General features: G+C 43.2%; 1 protein-coding gene across 6 annotated transcripts in view; it reads right to left on the bottom strand.

The window, feature by feature from the left end:
• Window positions 1-21,792, bottom strand: part of ZMIZ1 (zinc finger MIZ-type containing 1) — a 347,031-nt gene that overhangs the window by 281,845 nt on the left and 43,394 nt on the right. For all 6 annotated transcript variants that reach the window (XM_082764519.1, XM_082764518.1, XM_082764522.1 and 3 more), the window contains exon 2: window positions 17,105-17,215. The gene's annotated coding sequence lies outside the window, so the exon portion shown is untranslated. The remainder of the gene's footprint in view (window positions 1-17,104; window positions 17,216-21,792) is intronic.

Genomic DNA, 21,792 nt, shown 5'->3' with positions numbered 1-21,792 from the left:
GGCACAAATTGTAGAACTCTGACTTAATTCCATCAGGGACAAAAATATCTGTAAGATAACCAAGTCTGAGAAGAGAAAGAAGGAAAAAAAAAAAATGTGTCTACGTATCCTCAGAGTGATCAACACCGTGCTAGATGAGACCAGCACATCTGATAACAACTATCCTATGCCGCGTGCATGCCTTGAGCTGCTCCATCAGAAACCATAGAAAATACAGACCAACGTTACTTATATAAGCATTTGCAGTCCTCAAACACCACAACCCAACAGGAGGCAGGCATTTGTTCCAGATAAAATTCTCGTGAATAACGTTTTTCCTCAACAATGTGGTACAAACTGTATCAGTGTTTCTTGGATACTGAATTTTAAAGACTGTCAGCTCCTCGCAGCATAACCAACCCCTTGTTTTTCTCAATGCTCGCCAGTTGGACGAAAGTATTATTTAATTTAATTATGAAATATAGCTCAGAACAGAAGTATTCCAAGCTCTGCAGCAAGATTCCATTTGTAACTCCAAGTAGTGTAAAAACAAGAGTTAATTGCCTGTACAAATATTTCAGGGTAGTGTTTACGTAATCTACAGTACATTAAGTACCAGAGTTGTGCTCTACTGATAGGTGAAAGAACAACTTTGAAAGGCAACTGCGTTGCCAATTAGCTTTCAACAAATATGTACACAAGCTGTGCTTGCAGGCTCGCGCTCAGCTTCCTCATTCTCTGCAGATTGCCCAGTTTTATAATGGTGAACTCCTTTATACTCAAACACCCAGCTAACTTCTCACCGCTCGAACAAGAGAAGACAGCAGGTTTTATTCAGCCAGAGCTGTAATGCACCCAAATGTCACAGCTTAGGACGGCGATCTTTGACCAAAGCCACGTTCCAGTCGCAAGTGTGGGACACAAACCCCTTTGGCCTGAGCAGGGAAAATAAAACCACGGCTGCAGTTAGTCCCAGGAGTATGGAGCTTGCCTGCAAGACCCAGCAAGGCACACAAATGTCCCACTGGTCCCAGCTCCTGCATGCACCTCTGGAGAGGCTGAGCCCTGAGCACGAACACCCACGCGCATGCTCGCAGCAACCACGCCACCGTTTTGCCTAACAGAGACGTACACAAATAAAGAACCCAGCCCAGGTTCACAAAGCCACATGAAGAGATTAACGCTCGTAGTCTTTGGGAATAACTGCATCGTGCTCCTCCCACAAAATGGACTTGTTTCCAGTCCAGGAAAGCAAACTGCCTGGGGCTGAGGCCTGCACCTCTGCTGCTTTGGACAGGCCGGCCCTGCTGCTCGGCGTGGCCTGGGCAGCGCTGGACAGCAGCGTGCGGAGCTCCTCACGGGGTGCTCAGAGGGGGGCTGCCAGCAGCCTTATGAGTGACTGGGTCTAAAGGAAATGTTCTGTAATTAGCTTAACAGTAAGTGCTAAAACAGCTTTCTGCAGTGCTTCCAAGTTCCAGTGCTTTTCACAAGATACTTCTTACGCAGGCTGAGTTACTGCTCTGCTTGCTACAATGGAAACAAGCCTGAAGATGAAAAGAGTGAAAGTTTATAGAAACAGGAAAGTTCAAACAATTCTGGAATTCTGCTTCATAAATTCCTTTAACTCACATAATGTTATATAAATTGCAATTTTGATAATAAGATAGCTGAAAATAAGTCTAGTCTTGTAAGTTATGTGGGTGTATGGTTATGCTTATGTAAGTTTCGATATCCACATTACTTTACGAGCATATGTCTAAGTCTGCTGCTGTGGATATCTCTGCTCTCCATGTGCATGTTTTGTTTCAGTACTCAGGAAAATCATCACTCTGCCATACTGCATAAAGCTTGCGAGACCTTTCTGCTAGGTAGAAGTTATCAGTCTTTCAGCTAGTACCCTCATGGTATTCAGCTGAAGAAAGAGAGAGAAGGAGACTTGAAAGTATAGCTGAAGTCTGTGTGGCCCTGCTACCACTGATTACAAAAAGTAACTTCTCCAGTATTTTCTGTAAAATGGTTCACATCTGGTCTGCGTTATAACAGAAAGGGTTGCCTGACGATCTGTCACAGCCACCCAGAGATACCAAAGAATAAACAACTGATCCTTTGATGTGCTTGTGTGATGGACAGCTGAAAATCTGCGGGTCTTATTTATTTATTTTTTTGCTAATGCAGTGCACAGCACAAATAAGTCCCCCCTACTTTTTTATTATTCTTTTGTAAATCTGTTCGGCTCATATACAGTATGTTACCAAGTTGGGATGTCCATATCTTAAAGTGGCTTATCTACGCAGCAATGTTAGCCTTCACCCAAGCGGGTATTTGAACTTCTGTTGAGGAGTAAAGGACATGACATGTATTTTACTAAAACATAAAATTTTTACATTTTAAAAGCAAGCTTAAATTCACATTCACCTGCAGAAGTACTGACAAACAACTCAGACCAGCTCGTGTACCTCGGTGCACGCAGCCTGAGCAAACGAACGCCTCCCTGCTGCTGGGTGTGACTGGCCACTGCCTCCAATTACAGAGGATGAGCAATGCCAGCACCGGCACCTCTGAGCTCAAATCCTGCAAAAGCTTTCGACACCTCTCTCATTTGAGAGGAGAGTGAGCTGAATATGGTGACATTTTCTCCAACAAAACCGTATCTATTCATGTGCCTTTATAGGGATCTTTAACAAAGGGCTCTGAAGTCCAAGTTCAACTGTAAGGAAGGAAAGGGATTTGAAATCTAATTTCTGTGCCCTTCTCCACGATTATGAAGCCTCAGTATCAGTAACGTACCCAAAGAAAAAAAGATCGCTGCTTCGAATGTAAATGAACTGGAATGCACTGCTACAGAATCAAAATAAAAGATTGAAAATACATATGGTGACTGTACTACATTAATTATTAAAGCTGCTTAAGGAACAGGAGGACCATATGGAGTAAAATAACGCACAGAAATAATACGAGTCTCATAAAAAGCTATGTTATCTTTAAATAAATTTTTAATAGTTTCAAATTGTATTTACATAAATATACAGCTTCACAGATCATCTTGCAGTATCTTTTGAGTAGTCAGGTGTTTTTTTTTTTGGTATTATTCTCTCTCCAATTATTGACATAGGAAAATACATTGCATGTTTTACCTTACATTTGGATGTACATAACCTTTATTTTCTGCAATAGTATTTGAAAACTTCTCTACTTCTCTCTCCTTCCCTGAACACTGTATACATTAGACCTTTTCAATTATATCAACCGCAGTTATATTCCTATGTAATGACGGCACAACTTGCACATGATTTATACATAGCTGGAAGAAATTGTATTTCTTCCTCCTAGCAAAAGGTCTGAAGATGAACAAAAGACTTAAGCTGCTTCTTCTAAAACAAAACATACAGGTATCCTTCAGTTTGGATTTAGAATTACAAGTACCTGTTTTCTTTAAGAAACGTGTGCTTTCGAGCTTTTTTTTTTTTTTTTAGAAAACATTTCATTTCCCATTATGTTTTTGTACCTGTCATGTTTGTGATCTTTATCATTATTATAGTGAGCAAAAAAAGGGGGGGGGGGAACAGACTTAAGAAATATGTCAACATTTCCAGTTCCCTGTCATTTCCTCTAATCATTTATAGTGATATGACTTCTGGTTAACACTAAATATCTAGCGATACTGTGGAAGATGCAGCTTAGCCCTGTTCATGTATCTTGACATTTTAAGTGTTGCCAGATTTCTTTTCTTGCTGCCACAGCTAAAGAAAATCCTCAAATAAACAAAAAACAAGCATGCAGAAGTGATTTCACAAATGGCAAGGCTGGTTACTTGTTTGCAGACCTGTGCCTCCATTTGCAGTCCATTGCTACGTGGGAGAGGTCTTACACACAAAATGTCAGCCTTGTTCACCCTCGAATATAATCCTTTCATTATCCAACACAGCACAACAGAGCCCACTGCCAGAAGACAGGTGGGGTAACTGCATATAAGGTAATGGACCTTCCTACTTCGTATTTCAACTGGTTAGGATTTCACGGAGAAATAACTATATCCCTTGTTTTCTCACTACAAAACGAAGTACTCCTATCATGATGGTGAGGGGGGGAAAAAAGGGACCTTTGTAAAATGTAAATCCAACAGCAAGGGGGAAATGCTAGAAATCTCAGTTGCACACCAAGCACGCTCACATACGCGAGGATCTCTAACCTGTTCAGAGTTGTGGCAAGTACCCTCAGGGAGCTTTAACAGCCAGAAACGGTGCCAGCCACAGGAACCAAAGGGGGGTTTGCTGGTAATTCACTGAGTGCCCAGCAGCTCACCAACACAAGCCTGCGCAACCCCAGCCCACTCCCCACGGAGGAGCAGGGACTGACTTGTCACGCAGCACTGCTGGCACTCCAACACTTGCTCTTTGATGGCAAGGTGAACACGGCAGCACGGCCCCAAAAATCACTTAGAAAGAAAAACCCCCACTAGCTATGTAACTCTTCATTTCGACAGCCTGTTCCAGATCAGAAATAAGCTTACACATTTAAATATCCTTAAAATGGCTGCTTGCAGATTACAGCCTGGTTGTTTCAATTTGGCTTCCTCCTTGCCCGCCCCATCACCCTGAAAGCCACACCACCACCACTACCAAAATAACAGGGTTGTACTAAAACAGAGGCTGGTCTGGGCCCACGCTGCTCCCTTCCCAAGATGCATGTGGAACACGGGGTGCATCCCCTGTTTCCTGAGTGCCTTAGTGCCCCCTTGACCCAAAAAGGGCCTTGTGTGGTGTCACTCACATGGCCCTGAAACGGGCCATCGGCTCCATCCCCAGCTCCCAGAGCTGGGGCTGCAGCCAGGAACCAGAGCCTGGCCAGGGCTGGGGGGACCCTAGAGCTCCCCACCTCTCCTCAAATGACCCCACTGGCTCTGCTGGAAGGATACAGAGGACAAAACCAAGAGAAAGAGTAAACGGCCAGAACTAAAACCACTAGCTGTATGCGTTTTGTGTTTTACCTGTGCAGTGGTAATAGTAATAGCTCATTTTAGCACCCTCAGCCTTCCAAGTTTAGTTGCATTTTTTCTTCTATTCAACTCCTCCCATCTTAAACCAACACACTGGGAAAGCAAATACCTGCTTTTATTTTTTTAATTCAGGCCAACTGCCTTACTTGAGTTCCAGGACCCAAAGCTGCACTGTTTGCTGAGTTTGACCTGAATTTCTGGTACACTACATCATTTTTAGACTATTAACATTCATTTTTTGATAACACTAATGTCTAATTGTGCTAATTTTACAAGAATTTGAGCCAATTCCGAGCACCATAGGTAAAGGCCAGTTAAAATCATGTTGGCTTTACTAAACTGCTATTTGAAACCACACAAAGTCATCGATACTATGGATTGATAATGACTTCTACTCCCCATCTCACAGTGTTTCTCCAGCTGCATTTGATGGTTATTGCTACAATTATCTGCATTTTAATTTTTCAGCATTCACATTTTTCCACTACTCTCTCCAACAAATTTTTCTTTTTTGGCCCACTGCCCTTCCTCACAGTGTCCATAATCCATGGAGAAGAGATGGCTGATGGTGTTATCACAGGCAAACAGAAAGGAGCTAATGGTAACAGGAACTCCTTGCTAGGTAATTATTACAGGAGAAAGAATGCAAATGAGCCCTAATCTGTCTTGCACAATGGCAGAGGTCTCAGATTTGCATTAAACCTTTCGCAGTGCTCTCCCGGATAGGGGACTCTGCAGATAACAATGCATCTGGAACACAGGCTGCTTCCTCCACTCCTCACTCTTCATTAAACTGTGCCTCCAGCAGGTACAGTTGTCCCTGAATGACTTTCCCTCCCCCCCTCATGGCTCTATTCCCTTCCTCCTTCCCCCCTCAGCTTTGCTGGAATAAAGCTAACTGTGCATGCCATTTGGCTTGATTCATGTTTACAATGAAGAAGAAAGCACGGTTTAGTTATTATACAGGGGAACGGACATCAGGAAATCTCAGTTCTATTCCCAGCTATGTCATTTGCTTGCTGGGGGACTGCAGGGAAATAACTTGGCTTTTCTGTGCATCCGCGTGTTCAGCTAGAAATATAGGATTGACATTTGTAGCAGCCCAACAGCCTCTTTCATTTCACAATGACATCTGCCAAACACTTGCAGCAAGTGCTCGACTGTGCTTGAAAACAGTGAGCTGCAGTCCTTTAGCAGAGCCAGTGTCTGAATTTCAGTTCCCTGTCTGATAACAGGTTTTAAGAAATTATATTCTTTCCCAGTGTTGTGTGCTGTTATAAAAGGACCTAAAGTACTGTATGTCAGCTGGGGGTACCACAGAGCCCGCCGATACGTCTGCCCACTAGCAGATCTCATATGAAGCAAGCGTAGGAATTATGGTAGAGGTTCTCTGATCACAGGTCACATCGCATCAGGACAACATGCCATTTTCTCAGACCTTATCGTCTTCCTTTATGGTTTGTTTGGATTAGGAGTATAGAGAGAAATGTACTGAAGCCTTCCCTAGGGAGCTCACCAGAGTGAAGACAAATTTCCTTACTAGGAACCGAGGTAGAACCCACCTTTTGCAGTACAAGTGTACTCTCAAACACTTTCTCAAGATATTTTTGTTGAATCAAAAAAATATATTTTATTTTCAAAATTTATCAGAAAGTATCAGACATCAGAAAGTACCTACTACAGAAACATTGTCTGTTGACAAGACAGGCACTTACAAACATTCTATAAATCAGTATATAAAGTAACAAATTAGTACATTAAAAATATCATTTGCATTGTATGTGAGGAACAGGTTCAGAAAGTCAACATGAACCACAAAACACAGCTGACCATCACTGCTATTTCAGTAGCACTTCAGTCATGAATTTGTACTGGAAATACTAACCATATGCACAGGCTAACTTCTTGGAAATCTGTTATTAGGCAGGTATCCAACTAATTCAAAACAATCTTACTGAAGATTACCAGACACTTTCTACTAAGTTATTGACAAAGTATAAAGTAGCTACCGTTTGGCGAGTGGATTCTGCCAGCATCATGCGCGACTATTTTTGCTTCCTTTAAATCAAGCATTTGGGGACTTGTGTACAACCATGAAGTAACTTAAACTTTAGTCCAAACCACAGATGTACATGGTCTTCTCTGTCAGGTGTAGATGGAGACTCTGCGAGAATCCCAGCCACCAAAACCATTCCAGCAGTCACCAAGGAACCATGCAACATCACACGACTAGGTACCACCACTCCCAACTACACCTTTCAGATACAGTAATCATCCGCTGCATTTCATCTGGAGACAGCTTGCACGCTTTGCTCCTTCATCTATGAGGTGTTCTTTTTTCTGCCTCCCTGAATTAACCAATGCCAGTACCAGCAGGCAATTCCTTTGGAAACTGGCTGTGGCTGTATTTCTGAAGCTTATGTAGCTGTCTAAATTGGGTAAATACTTAGAACCTATTAAGCTATTGCCAGAAATGATCAAATGGATTTAAAAAAAGAATATAAGTAAATAAATGCAGTTATGGAATGGGCTGGAGTTTAATGTCATGGAACAAGTCATTTTTCCAATAATCAAGGTTTTGCTCATTTCCATCTCAGGAACAGTAGGAGGGGCAGTCACTTTTTGCAGTTACTGGATTATCCTATGCTTGTCACTCAATCAGACTAACAGATCGCTGGGAATCTCCATCTGACAGCAGTACTGTGCACAATTACTGCACGGCAGTCATTTCACCTAAACCATCAGTAGCCAGTTGCAAAAAAAAAAAAGTACGTCTTTTTGAATGAGGCTTCAGGTCTTTTATGGCACTGAGGTCCTCTGAAAGGCTCTTCTCCCATTTGTACTGGCACTTGGAAGGACTGAGGTGGTACATTATGAACGAGCAATCTTTACATCAGAACAACAAAAGCTGTCTCGCACCGATTAGCTCACTTAAAACAAAGGAGACTCTCATTCATCTTGTTCATAAGGCCGCAAACATTAGAATCATAGAATCATAGAATATCCTAAGTTGGAAGGGACCCTTAAGGATCATCAAGTCCAACTCTTGACACCGCACAGGTCTACCCAAAAGTTCAGACCATGTGACTAAGTGCACAGTCCAATCTCTTCTTAAATTCAGACAGGCTCGGTGCAGTGACCACTTCCCTGGGGAGCCTGTTCCAGTGTGCAACCACCCTCTCTGTGAAGAACCCCCTCCTGACGTCCAGCCTAAATTTCCCCTGCCTCAGCTTAACCCCGTTCCCGCGGGTCCTGTCACTGGTGTTAATGGAGAAAAGGTCTCCTGCCTCTCGACACCCCCTTATGAGGAAGTTGTAGACTGTGATGAGCTCTCCCCTCAGCCTCCTCTTCTCCAGGCTGAACAGGCCCAGTGACCTCAGCCGTTCTTCGTACGTCTTCCCCCCCAGGTCTTTTTTGTATTTAATCTGTGTGCTAACTTTCCAATGCCAAAAAACATTCATTCAGAATGTTTGCAGCAGTACAAGAAGGGGTATTGTTAAATCATCAAGCTTAAACAGGTATCAGAAGCTACCGTTTTTTCTAACTTGCTCATGTCCAGATTTGTCACTGACCTCTAGGCTACTCCTCCTCGGAGACCAGTCCTTTAAAATTGCCTGCTGGTGCCATTTCTATACATGCAGAAATCTTCTGTATCCAAATGTTCTGTAGAATATTAGAGCCTCAGATGCTCACCATCACTTGGAAGTCGGGGATTACCACACTGTTGCTGGAACAGCCAAAGGCATCAGGGCAGAGAAAGTCAGCCAGGACAGCTCAAACCAATGTCACCCTTGCCAAAATGTGCTCAGCTGACCTGGCCCAGAGCTGACACCGCTGTGTCACCCAGCTCCTTCCTCCTGCCTGCCTGTCTCAGGGTGGCAGTCCTGGAGGATGGGCAACAGGATGCATAGATGGGATGTCTTCACATGCAACTGCTGCTCGCACCCTGAGCCTCAGCCCCGAGCTTCAGGAACACTCTCACATTAAGCATTAATCAACCAGCTCAGCAGTGTTGCCAAATAGCCAGTCAAATATTTACAAGGTTTTCAGAAGGTGCTAGATTAACCTCATACTTTCAGTATAAAGGCAAGGTCCAAGATTTCTTACTTGATTTTACATATCCAAAAGTTGCACTTCTCAAGTTTTGAGATTCACAACACAGTTACTAGAAAGAAAAATCCAAGCAGAAAACCTAAAAGGGCCTCAAGGCACACTACAACAGCTGCACTGCAGTTGCAGCAAGTAGAGTAGCTGGTTGTGTTGCTACAGAGGACAGCAAGAGCATCACCACAGCTGGTGACTGCAACCTCACTGGACCAGTAGCTTTTCCTTCACAAGCTGGGTACTAGGCCACTTTACAGTAAAGACAAAAATTGCCAGTGTGCTTTCAAGGATCTCAGTAGCTTTTCCCCATATCATTCTCACCAGCCATTCAAGAGTTACCCTCTATAGCAACATGCTCTGTTTCATGGATTCAACCTTTCAACTTAAGCATGCAAGACTGGGAGAGCTGCTGGGGTGGAGGAATTAACACCCAAACGGCAGTGGGAAGCAGGCTATGTTAGGGACAGGCTTGGGGAAGGGTGAGCTTGGTGGCAGACAACTGACTTGCTAGCATCCTATCATCAAGTCACGTTAAGCCTAACAGTTGAACTTCTCCAGATCACACAAATTCAGTAACCTTACCACATAACTAATTTGTAAGGGGGTTACCTGTGAGGTGACTTGCATGAACCAACTGCTGTTGTGAGTTGTACTTGAAAAACAGTCTTTTTATCTAGTCATAAGTGGAGTTAATTTTAAGCTGAAATGCAGACATTTAAACCGATTTATCTTAGCCCAGAGTAAATGATTTCAGCATTCCAGAGACCTGTGTCTTCATCAATGTGCATTCTTTTTCATCTGCTTCATCTTGGTCTCTGTGGGTATTTGCTATTATAGCCCTGCTCTGCCAGGCACACCATCACACATCCGATGGCTTCTACAGGTTTTCGGGAGAGACACCGGGGAACAGCACAACGGCACAGACGCCCTGCTGAGGACAGAAGATCGTTTGAACAAAAGTAAGCAAATTTGCTTCAGTTTAATAGCCAGTGACAGGCAGGCTGTGGCCCTCCACCTAAAGACCCAGGTAGCACCTCCCTGGTGCATTTCTGTCCATACAGCATGAGTTGGCAGGTAACTGCTGTCAGGTTTCAGGCTATGCTAGCAGTTCCCAGGCAGGATCATATCGCTTCCTTTCCAGCAGCAGCACTCCTGCAAACCCACACAGGGGGGTTGTTTGCTTGCTGGCTGTGTGTGTAAAGCCTGCTTTCTCCAAAGAAAAATACCAACAAATGAAGTATGGAAGTTGGTAAATGATGGTCTCTAGCATAAAGATCAATCTGTGAGGAACGCTTCTTTTTCTGTTTTTACATGTTATACCCACTTCCCATTTGATTCGATCTCCTGCGTTCTGAATTGGCCACAGCCTAACACACAGACAGCAGAGCCCGCAGAGTGCAGCGAGAAAGAGGCTACTGCACTATGAAGCTGGTGGCAAACCACAGTCCCCCGTGAAAGCCACATGTGCCAGAGACCAAATATTTTGCATTTTGCTTACTGCTAATAAAGCTGCTTCACTTCATTAAAGACAGCTTATCATTTTATCTACTCACTCTGATTAATTAACCTCTGGTTAAAGTGAATGAGCACTTGATTTGAGGATTCTATTAAAATGACGCTGGTGAACCACCACTTGCATACTGCCATCCCTTTCCTTTTATCCCCCATTCTTCCTAAACCAACAATATCTTATTATGTAATTCAGATTCTCACCCCAAGACCGCTCTGAGCATATCACAAATACTTTTATAGGGAGGTGAGGAGGGAAAGGTCCCACAGGTTGAAGTCATGAAAGGTTCCATTCCCCTGCTGGAATATACACATGAATTTCATCTACTTCTCACTATGATCATGATCACAAGCTTGGAAATAAACAGCGTGGAAAGAAGACAGACAGGTAAATACAGTGGGTTGCTGGGAACAAGGAAAAAAAAGAAAATAGTACCAATAGTACTCACGATTAGTTTGTCCTTCCGGAATAACACAGTTTTAAATATGAAGCACAAACAGCAGCCAGTTCCACACAGAACCCCGACTTTCTTCGACAGCGAAGAACTTTCTCCCAAGCCAAATACCATGTGCTGTATATGAATAAAGACAGCTTCTGCTACACTATATGCCTACAGATTTTACAGTTGCATATTACGGCCAAATTCTCAATTTCTAGCAGCAAAAAAAGCTTATGTTACTGTTCTTTAGCCAAGCATCTGAAGACTGAAATATAGCTGCTCATTTTGCTGGCAAACAGTGCTTCTTTTCATATACCTCGTTTTCATCTCTGTTCAATTGATTCTACAAATGTCACAAATATCCAAAAGGTGCTTGGGAAGCTAAAAACCTTCCCTTAGTTTCTCTCCCTTGAAAAGTTAAGCATCCTTTCTTTTGCGATAACGATCACAGAAAAGATGGAAAGATCATTAGACCTAAAATCATAATGAGCTCATAGTTTGAGGAAGGGGTGGGGGGAGAAGGAAGTAAGGAAACATGGAAATAAAATTTCTTTGGTCACCCCAAGACACAGGTCCTATTTCCTTTTCCACAAAGGTAAACCATCGGTAGGATAGTACCAAAATTACTGGAAGCTTTTTATTTAATATACAAGAAATGTACAAGATCTCTTTCAAGAAAAGAGCATGTTTAGGTTATCAACTGTAGAGTATAAGCACAAGCCTGAAATTCACAGTCCAGCCAGACAGCACTGTATGTGGGAAGGCACCAAAGGAAGCTCTGGTTTACATCACACGGCAGCGTAGTAAGTGACCATGAGTCACTGATGTGGTTCATCTGGCTTTTAAGGCCATCAGCACCAGATCAAAAATGTTTCAGACCACATGTTACAAAGCACTTCCCAGTACAAATTTACCCAGCCAGTTCAAATCTGTACAGGATTTTCTAGACAAAATTTCCTCACAAACACAGGGCTTCCCACAGACTTCTGTCTCACATCTGACAAGAGGCTAAGGCAGGTCTGTACAGGAATACTTGGGCTAATTCACCAGGATTTTAGCACGTCTTCCCATGGGGATGAGGCAAGATCAATAATCCCAGCACCACCACCAGAGCTCTAAATAGCACCCAGGCCTCCCAGCTCCCTGGCAGCAGCACCATGTTCTCTACACCTTAAACCACGCAGATGGCAGAGAGCAGACAAACAACACAAGGAAACATGGTTTTGAAATCATTGTTTTGGGATTTCAGGTTCACTTCGAAATACTAATAGCAAAAAACAAGCCAGTAAAATTTCTCCCTTAAAATCTTTCTGAACACTCAAGTTGTTGAGGTACCTAAGGAATGCCCAGGCATCTTTGCACAGCTGAAAGATGGAGCAATATGCAGCCAGATGAGTTGTTCCCTAGCAGAAGGGAACAGTCATCACCGGTAAGCAAACAAGGCAACAAACCAGGTCTTTTTCCATTGCTAGCTTCAACAAAAACATTCAAATCCGATTTGGCCTAACAGCTTTCTTATTGAGAGACTAACACATAATATAAGCAAAAGTCATACCAAAACCTGCCACCTACGCTAATATCCATGCGTTATACTTTGTTCCTCTCAGCCACTAATTATGGATTAGCACCACAGGCTCTTTCCAAAAACTTCATCCTGCAGACTGCTGGGTTGTACTCCCACTGCTCTGCAGCGCTCACTGAGAGTCTTTCCAGCTGGAGCTCCTCTTCGCAAGCCTGCGAAGCTTTGGAGAGCACAAGGAGCCACCTCTGAGCTCCGGGCACACAGCCGCACAGGGGGTGCAGGTGGGCAGACAGCAGGCCTCCAGAAGCATCCCTGCACGCCCACTGTGTGGGCACTGAGGAGCTGAGCTGTGACCGACCTGCACTGCACCAGGGTGGCGGGCAGGGGAGGGCAGGCCCTGGGTCAGGGACACATCATACCACGTAACATTTGCCTCTCAAAGTGCACTCACAGCTGTGTATTTGGTGTAGGCCTGTACTCCTCTAACAGCTCAACCGCCGGGCACACTGAGCTCCACGGCACCGAGGGCAATCGAGGCAGGCGGGCTTTAACCGCTGAAACTGGAGGAGGGCTGCGGGTGCCAGAGCTGCTCCGCTAACACTCAAGAACTGCAGGGTTTCAGCCGATGGCGGCCATAGCTCCACAACATACAAAAGACAACACCTTCAAGCCCTCAGCACCCACAGATGCCCTGCGGCAACCCTGTGCTGTCTTTTCACTACCTCTCCCCTGCAACCCCATTTGCTACCCTGTTCACCTCAGGGGACCTGTGAAGGCTATCCTCAGCTAAGGGCTGGCCCAGAGAACTAAGAGGATAAAAAAGTTTAATATTATATCCCTTGCTACAGTTTTAACCTTGTTTCTTGTGCCCATACATGCCAGACTTCTGCTTTATTTCTCAACATTTCTTGAACTTGTATGTGAAAGAGGTGATTTAAAAAACAACTTCAGCTCTGAATTCCCCCACTTGGTGTGTTTAAAACTGTCTAGGATGTGTAAAACTATCATATTGAAGGTATAAAGTAAGCATCCAGCTTTGTGAATTTTAATTCACTAAACACATGGTAGACATACAAGCATCCTTAAAAACACTGCTGGAAATTGCTTTTCTTCTCAACTAAGATTTTTAAGATTAAATGTTACCCATACCAGAAAAAAGAAAAGTTAAACGTGTAACTTCCGTGAAGTAAAAAAAAAAAATAAAAGATCAGAAATTTCAAGAAAGCAAGATAGCACAGACTCAATGTTAATTTTATTTAATTAAGTACTTAAAGACTTTAAGATATAAACTGGGAGGCTTTATGAGCAGGACTGGAAAAACCTCTTGTAAGGTGCGATACAGTTTTGATAGACGCTTACTGGATTTACATTTTGCTGAGTACAGTCACTGAATCCTAACCCAAAACTTCTCAAAGGATTCGGAGGGAAAAAAAAAAAAAAGTACTTGAAACAAATACCTTGTTGAAATGCTCTACAAAGGCTCAAGAGCTATGACCTTGATTTATATATGAAAAGAGAAATACAAACAGGGTAAGTTTCCCACTGACAGGTAACTTATTACAGGCACACTGCTTAACATCCAGTATCACCCACCTGAAATGCTAGCCGGCAGCAGTATCACCTTTCCCTTGGAGATGGTTCAGGTCAATACAAATGACAGCAAAAAAAGGCAGGGGGGGACGACAACAGAAGATCTTTCAAAATCAGCGCAAAATCATCATCCTAGATGCATGGATAATGAACACGATTTCTAAAACCATCTGAATGGAGATATGGCTGCTCTTTCAAGGATCAAAAAATGATCAAAAACAATCTTTGTGCACATTTAGTTAAACATGCGGAAGGAAAGCTCAGCATTAAATGTGGCAAATGCCACAAGCTGTGGGCCACTAGCAAAACCTGATCTGTTGCTGCCCCGTCAATGCCCTGCCTCTGCCTTCCCTTCTGTTCCCATTCAACACTAACCGGGGCAGGGGCCTCCCCGTCCCCCACCTTTCCTGACCCCGCTCTAGTCTCACACATGGGCAAGAATTTCCTTTAGCTTTGGTTCTCAAATTTCAGTATCACGCCCAGCCCTTCCTCCCAAAGCTTTTCACCCCAAAGAATACAGACTGCATGATGGCATTTGATAATACCGACTCTTGCTTAAACACCATGCATTTGAAGACAGTTTAAGGGCATTTTACAAAGGTATGGCAAAAGGACTTAAACACATTTCCTGGACTTGTGAGCTAGTGCTGCAGCAGCTGGAAAGGGCCACTACTGGCCATCACAGGGACTGCCTCCCTCTCCTCGCTAACACAGAAAGAATGCGTGCAGACGAGGTGTTTGTGCTGGAGCCATTCCCAAATGCCAACTTTGGAGGGACGATCTGCCTGACACTGCAACTCAGGAAGCACATGCAGGGGAAGGAGGAGGAGAGCAGCAAGCAAGGAATCCCCTCCAAATTTCCAGTGCTGTCTAAGAGGAACAAACAGACGTCTCAGACACAGAGAAATGACCAATGGTCAACTGAGGGGTTGTGCACAGCCCAACATCAGAACTTGCCTCTGCTGTAAATCACTGTGTGAGATGTGTGCTGGTGGGAGGCAGTAGCAACAGCTGATGTCCACAATCCCACAAAACAGCTTGCGGAGTTCTTGCATGCCTCAGCCCCAAAGCCAGGGAGTTTGAAGGCATTCAGAAACCGTACAAAAACTCAGCTGGAGCTACGAATCTTAACAACAGCTTTCCTTCACACCTGCAGCTCAGCCAAGGCTCCCACATCTCGGTGTGCCCCAAGACTCTGTGTTTCAAAGGAATTTTAGAGCCCTTGACTTGTCTGGGGGAAAATGGGTCCAACAGCTACAAGGCAGCTTTTGTGGGCTCCTCCTCCCAACACACCGCAGTGTCAGTGGCGGAGGCAATGCCTGCCTGCAACAGCGCAGTCGGCTGCATTATTTAGTCTGGCACCAAGGAGAAAAGCTATCATCCATTTTTAAGTTAAATTCAGAGAACCAGCTGGGGACCAGCGATTGCCATTTCTGAAGTGCAAGAAGAAGAGTGTAAGCAGCCTTTCCATAGTAACAAAGATTAGCAGCCTGCAGTCTGACACTCCTCCTGCATTAAAAGATAGGAGACAAAGCGACAGACAGGTAATTACATAGACAGGGCCCTGGGGAAATTGCAAACTCCTCGAGAACCCTTCAGCTGGTCTGTATGTTTCTCCTTGTCTCCATTTCCACTGAAGGTCTCAAAGAAACATTTGCCCATTAGGTCATTAGCTTTATTGCAGAAGGTAGCCAGGCAGCTGGTAGCAGTCGTTCAATAAAGACTTCGCTTGCCTCTGCACCATCACGAATGAGATGGAGAATGAGAAAGAACATCCCAAGGCACATTACCTGTCTGCAGCTTATCCTTGATAAGTTAGTGTACTTAGTCAGTCTGAGGGGTCTGACAAATGAACTCTGACAAATCTCACTGGTGCAATTTAAGACATTATTGCTTCGCAATGTCTCCCCAAACCCTTCACAAAGGTTAGCACCACAGAGCAAATCTAGAAGAAAAACATACATCATGCATTGGCCTCTCAAATTCAGAACCTAGCAAGCTCACATAAGCTCCTTCTCAGTGCTAGGTTAAGACATTAAACTGAAGTGCAAAGGCTGAGGTCTAAACAGAAGACACTGCCTCCACTACAAGAAGCATTTGCCTTGATCACAGGGTCAGAATGGCATCTCAATGCAGTGCAGTTAGTTCCTAAAGAAATACAAATCTCAACATTCAGTTTCAGTATTGAAATATACATGCAATTTGTCCAGAAGCTTACTTCAGTCTACTCAAGCATCCCATTATGCTCTATGAATCACAGCACGCATATACCCTTGCAAATTTTATGTCTGGAAGTTGAAAGACTGACATGGATTGCATCATAATATGTAACTACAAAATGTAATTACTTGGAGATATTACAAAAAAGGTACTTCATTTGAATTCTCACCCACCGTATTTTACACTTCTGCCCAAAACTTCAAGTCTGGAGAGGTAGAGAATTATTGTCTGTCCTCAACTCTTCACAAAATATCATTCAGATATGGAGCTGGTGTTCCAGCTCATTCATATCTTATCTGTCAGTGGTATAAGCAGCCATGAAACCACTGAAGACCCCAGAGAAGACAACCAGGTTAAAAAAATAAGAAAAACTTAATGACGTATTTTTTCAACTTGGCTTCTTTAAATCGCAGTATCTTCTCATCTAAGCTAATATTCAAAGACGCAGTTAATCAGTCCACAGTACAAGAGCTATATTATTATTTTTTCCCCACAAGTGTTTATAAATCTACCTCATCTTCCAGTTTTTTGTGAGGGACCACATCCTGCACATAGAAGCGAAGCACCAAGTGCACAAATCTTTTGCTTGCATCAGACTATTAAAGGCAAGTGGAGAGTAACCCATGTCAGCCAGGAGACTTGTCTAAATTCCACGTAGACAAGCCTCTTCTAAGATCACCCTTCTTTCCAAGAGGAACCGAGCAGGCAAGACACCTCAGAGAGCAAATAACAATTGCCTCTTACCTTTTTGAAGAGGCCGCCGCCAATTAGCACATTCCTGGAGCTTCTAAATCAGGCAAGGAAAGGGGGAAGTGGGGGTTGGAGTTGTTTTCTTCCTCAGCACGACAGTATTTCCTAAAGGAGAAAACAAAACAGAAGAAGTAAGTATCTGTTGATAAGCATTAGTTGTGTTCTTTTTAAGACACTGCAGAATACAACAACTACTTTGATATGCTACTGTGCCTCTCCTTCCCAAGCCCCAGAACATCCGCTCGAGCTGTTCTGTCTCTTATCATCAACTCAAGTAAGGAATATGAAGGCTGAGTCACCTACTACTAAGAAAAACAAAGATGGATTCACCCCAGATTGGGATAAAGTCCCATAGTCAGGATGGGATGAAGTCCCAACCAAAAATACTCTTGAGCATTCAGTAGTAAAGAACAGAGAAGTAAACACATTTCAGCCACACTTACACCCACTTCTGTAGTAAGTTAAATGAACCGTTTTTACTACCAAAATAGTTGGCAAAAGGCAAATTCCAACTCGTATCCTGAACATATATATAGGCATATACTGACATTCAAGTGCTTACATACTCTGTACTGCAAGAATCATATCCAGAATTATGAGGCATGTGCAACCAGTCATAACTTCTATTTCTTTTGCTTGATGTAACTATTCTTCTTCTTAAAACAACCTATTTTCTTTAGACAACTTACTCCAGCTCCATTGAATCTTTCAATAAATAGGAGAAAAAATTAAATACCAGAATGAAGGGAAAGGGAACCAAAAAGCATTCTTGTGAATAAAAATGCCATTTAGAAGTCATTTTTTCTCCTGCTTCACTGCCATAAAACCATAATGCCTCACCTCAGCCTCTCTCTTTGCCCCATTCTGACCAGGAATTTAAGGAAACTTACAGACATCCAGATTTAATGGGCCCCTCCCTACCTCCAGTACCTGCTTCTGATGAAAGGCAGGAAAATCAAGTGGAAAATTAGTTTGAAGGGTGCATGCAAGCCATTAACATATTTGAGGAAATGGCAATCCACTCAAGGTTCTCTGTGGGGAATGAGCACAGGGAAACACATCCAGTCTGTTCTCCATCACATTTTGTTAGCTCAGATTCACACACAAAGCACTGCCCTTTTTCTGTCCCACGGAAAATCCAAATGCAAGACTTCAAAATATGAAAAGAAGCCCACAATAGACTTCTGCACACACCTTCATCACACACACACAAAAGACACTTATCCTGCCTGCCAAGAGTGCAGAATGGCAAAGGGGATCCTAGTCCCCCAGAAGAGATTCTGTATGTACAAGGAGTCCCAACAGATACAGAACAGCAGACCAGGCAGCACTTCTATAAAAACATCTCCCTCCAGGCCGACCACGTCTGTCCGATTCCAAATGGCCACAGTTCCTGCATTTCTCTCGAGGACAAAAGCTCTGCTCTTCTCTCCTCCTGTCAGCAAGGCTTAAAGCTGCAAGACTAATTCTATCCAGATTCCCCTCTAGATAGGCAATGATTTAAAGAATTCATGAAGTAACAGTGGCAGTGTAAATAAACAATGAAAAACTAAATAAGGGTCACAAAAAAGGGAAAACATGCACTAAGGAGAGAAAGAACAAGATTAGTGACTCCAAACCTCCTCTACCTTGTTACACTCACCATAAATAGGTCATGCAATATCTGACCATGCAGGAGAAGAGAATCCAAGACAAAGTCGACCTGTTCAAGACTCTGCCTCCCCAGCCTGTTCCCTGCAGGCGGACCTTCCTTCCCACACTGGTTTATTCCACTTGCCTGGCGTCCTACATCCCCTTGGCATTCCCACCTGCTGTCAGACTCCAGTCCCCTTTGTGCTAATGGATGCAAAGCAACTTAAGCCAACATAGGGAGTACTCATACTCTTACACTTCTTAAAAAAAAAAAAAAAAAAAAAAAGGGGGGGGGACACATTACTACAGCCCTCACTGCAGAGACATGGCAAGGAGTGACCTTCAGCGAGTTGCTGCTGACACACAGCTGTCCCGAGGCAACCTGCTACACTGTACCTGCTGAGCAGCTCAGTGAACAGCCGGTCACTACATGTTATACCCCCACAAAGACCCTCTCATTTTGCATCTCAAAGTCTAATGCATCATTTATCCCTTTTTTTCCCCCCATTATTAAATCAAAAAGAATGCTTTAGACAGCATTTTTCTCTCTGGTAAGAGAAACCCCCCACCATAAGTCAGGTGAAGTCTGCTAAGAATTGATATATTGGTTACATTTCAAGTGCATAAAATTTTACACTTCCATACTCTAACTGCCAAAAGAAAAAATTTAGAGTCGATGCACAAGATTCGGAGGAAGCATATTTTTAGTCAAACATAAAATCAAGGTGGCAAAAAAGAAGGCTAAGTGCAAAAAGCTAAAGTTTATTAACAGCATCCTCAAAGACAGAAATCTGTCATAAGTACCACTTAGGGATGTAGTTTTGACTCAGACATCACTTCCCTCAAAGTAAGTGAAATTGTTCTGTTCTCAAATCCTCAGGCAATAAAAAATGAAGTAAAATGAGCAGAAATAATGCATTATCTAAAAGTGAAAATCTAATTGGAGAAACCTAGTGAAATGACGTACTATACAAAAAGACTTGACTCAATTTCTGGCAGGACCAGAGATAATTTATTTGAGAAAAATGTCAAAATGTTTTGGGTCTACTGATACGACAGGAAGGAAACAAACAGAAAACTGGGAAACATGGTATGGAAACCAACAAATCGTTGACATCAACATTAGATAAGCGAGGAGGCATATGTTAAGACAAACACCCTCATATGGTGTGTGAGTCAACTTCTGCAGCACATTCAGCCAAGTTACTTTCCTATATCAAGCTTAATAAAAATCATCCTCAACTCCCCCAGCCAGAGCTGGGTTTTCATCAAGTCCTGCACTACGCATGGCAGTTCTGGACAGGGCTCGAACTGAAGGTTCAGAACTGGACCAGCTGTTCTGAAATGCAACCTCGACTTCCCTTCTTCCCAAAGGACCAGTGCCAAAGGGTTTGGAAACCCTTCTTTCGAAAAGATCAGTGCCAAATGGATTCCTCTTGGTGTATAATGGAAATACAGATTTTTTTTTCCAGGTGTTAACTAAATCTATTCCATTTCCCACAGTCAAAAGATCCTGCATGATATTCATCAAGATCTAATCCTCAATTTAATTGATTCAGAGTCATTTTAAGCTCAAAAAGCAATGAATTTTGAGAAAGTAGCTCCCCTCACTTCCAGTCCAAACCACGCAGCCAACAAAGAGCTCATCCCCTCTATGTGATGTGACAGTGACAAGGAGCTCCCTCGGCATCAGGCTTGCTCCCAGCTGGCTGGGGAACTGCTCTGTTGAAGGCAGCCTCCATCATACACAACCGACCCAGAAGGTTTTCTGATTTATTACATCTCCTGTTACGTTTATTACCTTTATCACAAGAACTAGAGGAAGGAATTACATCAGTGTGTTGCTGTATGTAAGAACAACCCCCAACCTCAACGCCTCCCCCCTTGTGTTTATAACATAAGGCAAAGCAGGGTTAAAAAAAGAACAGCACACAATCACCAGCTTGCACACTTTAAAGGGGCGAGAGCACCAGTCTTCTCAAGGTTCTTCAGTCTTCATTTTCCAAATGGATACTTTCCTTCAGATAAAATAACTGCTTGCTCAGCTTACACTAATAGAAAGAGGTCAAGTTCATATCATAATAAAATATGCTTTTATATTCACCTGTTCTCAACCTCCTCAACAAGGCTTCATCTAATAAAGCAACTACTCCATGAATACCCATTGAGGTAGAAATAATCACAATTCCTCCTTGTAGAAAATAAACACACAAGGTAAAAGCACTCCTATCCACCATGACAGATTTCTCATCCAACCTCTGGCTGAAACATTCCTTGGAACCGAGCTGCAGGGGCCCTCACATACCTCACCACAACACCGATGGCAGCGGAAGGCAAGCAGGGCTCTAAGGGTGCTGCCAAGCACACAGAGCAGGGACATGGGCTGCACACCTCTGGGCCACCCTGCCAGCACCCAAGGATTTTGGGTGCCCTCCCTCAGCTCTCAGGGCTGTACCCCAAGCCCCAGGGTTTGGAACCAGGAACCTTGCCTCCTTCTGTGGCAGGTTCCTTCCCCAATCCATTTTCTGATATCCATAACTGAGACAGAGATCGTATGAAAATAAAGTTACACTTAACATCACACTTAGCTACAGCAACCCAGAGATCAAGGTACAAAGAAAAAAAGCTCATTCAATTCAATATGAAGTGAAAACATCACCGTCATCAGCATGTGTGCACACATGCACACCTGTGCCTGTATACACAGAACAGGGTAAACACTTCCACCACAAACACCTGTACTGGAGGTATTTGTGCAGGAACAAGTTTCAAATATAAACATTATTTCCGCAGAACTCTATCTGCACAAAGAGGAAGCACTCTCTCTCAAGTATCTAGTACAAATAACTGAAAAATAAGTTATCAAAATATTGTCGGAGAAGTGTAGTCAAAGGATAAAAACATTTTAAGAAAGAATCAAAACAGATCTCACATTTTCCTTTGATTTGCCCAAGGTCTTAGTGGACTTAACAGATTTACCCATCAACCGTTGTCCAAGTAGAAGACTGTTCTTTATTTATATGAAATACAATTCTGAAACCATACTTTTT

Source organism: Aythya marila (assembly GCF_965140915.1).
Source record: "Aythya marila genome assembly, chromosome: 7".
Lineage (NCBI taxonomy): Eukaryota > Metazoa > Chordata > Aves > Anseriformes > Anatidae > Aythya > Aythya marila.
Note: the sequence above shows the minus strand (reverse complement) of the source record. Positions and strands in the feature narration are given on the sequence as shown.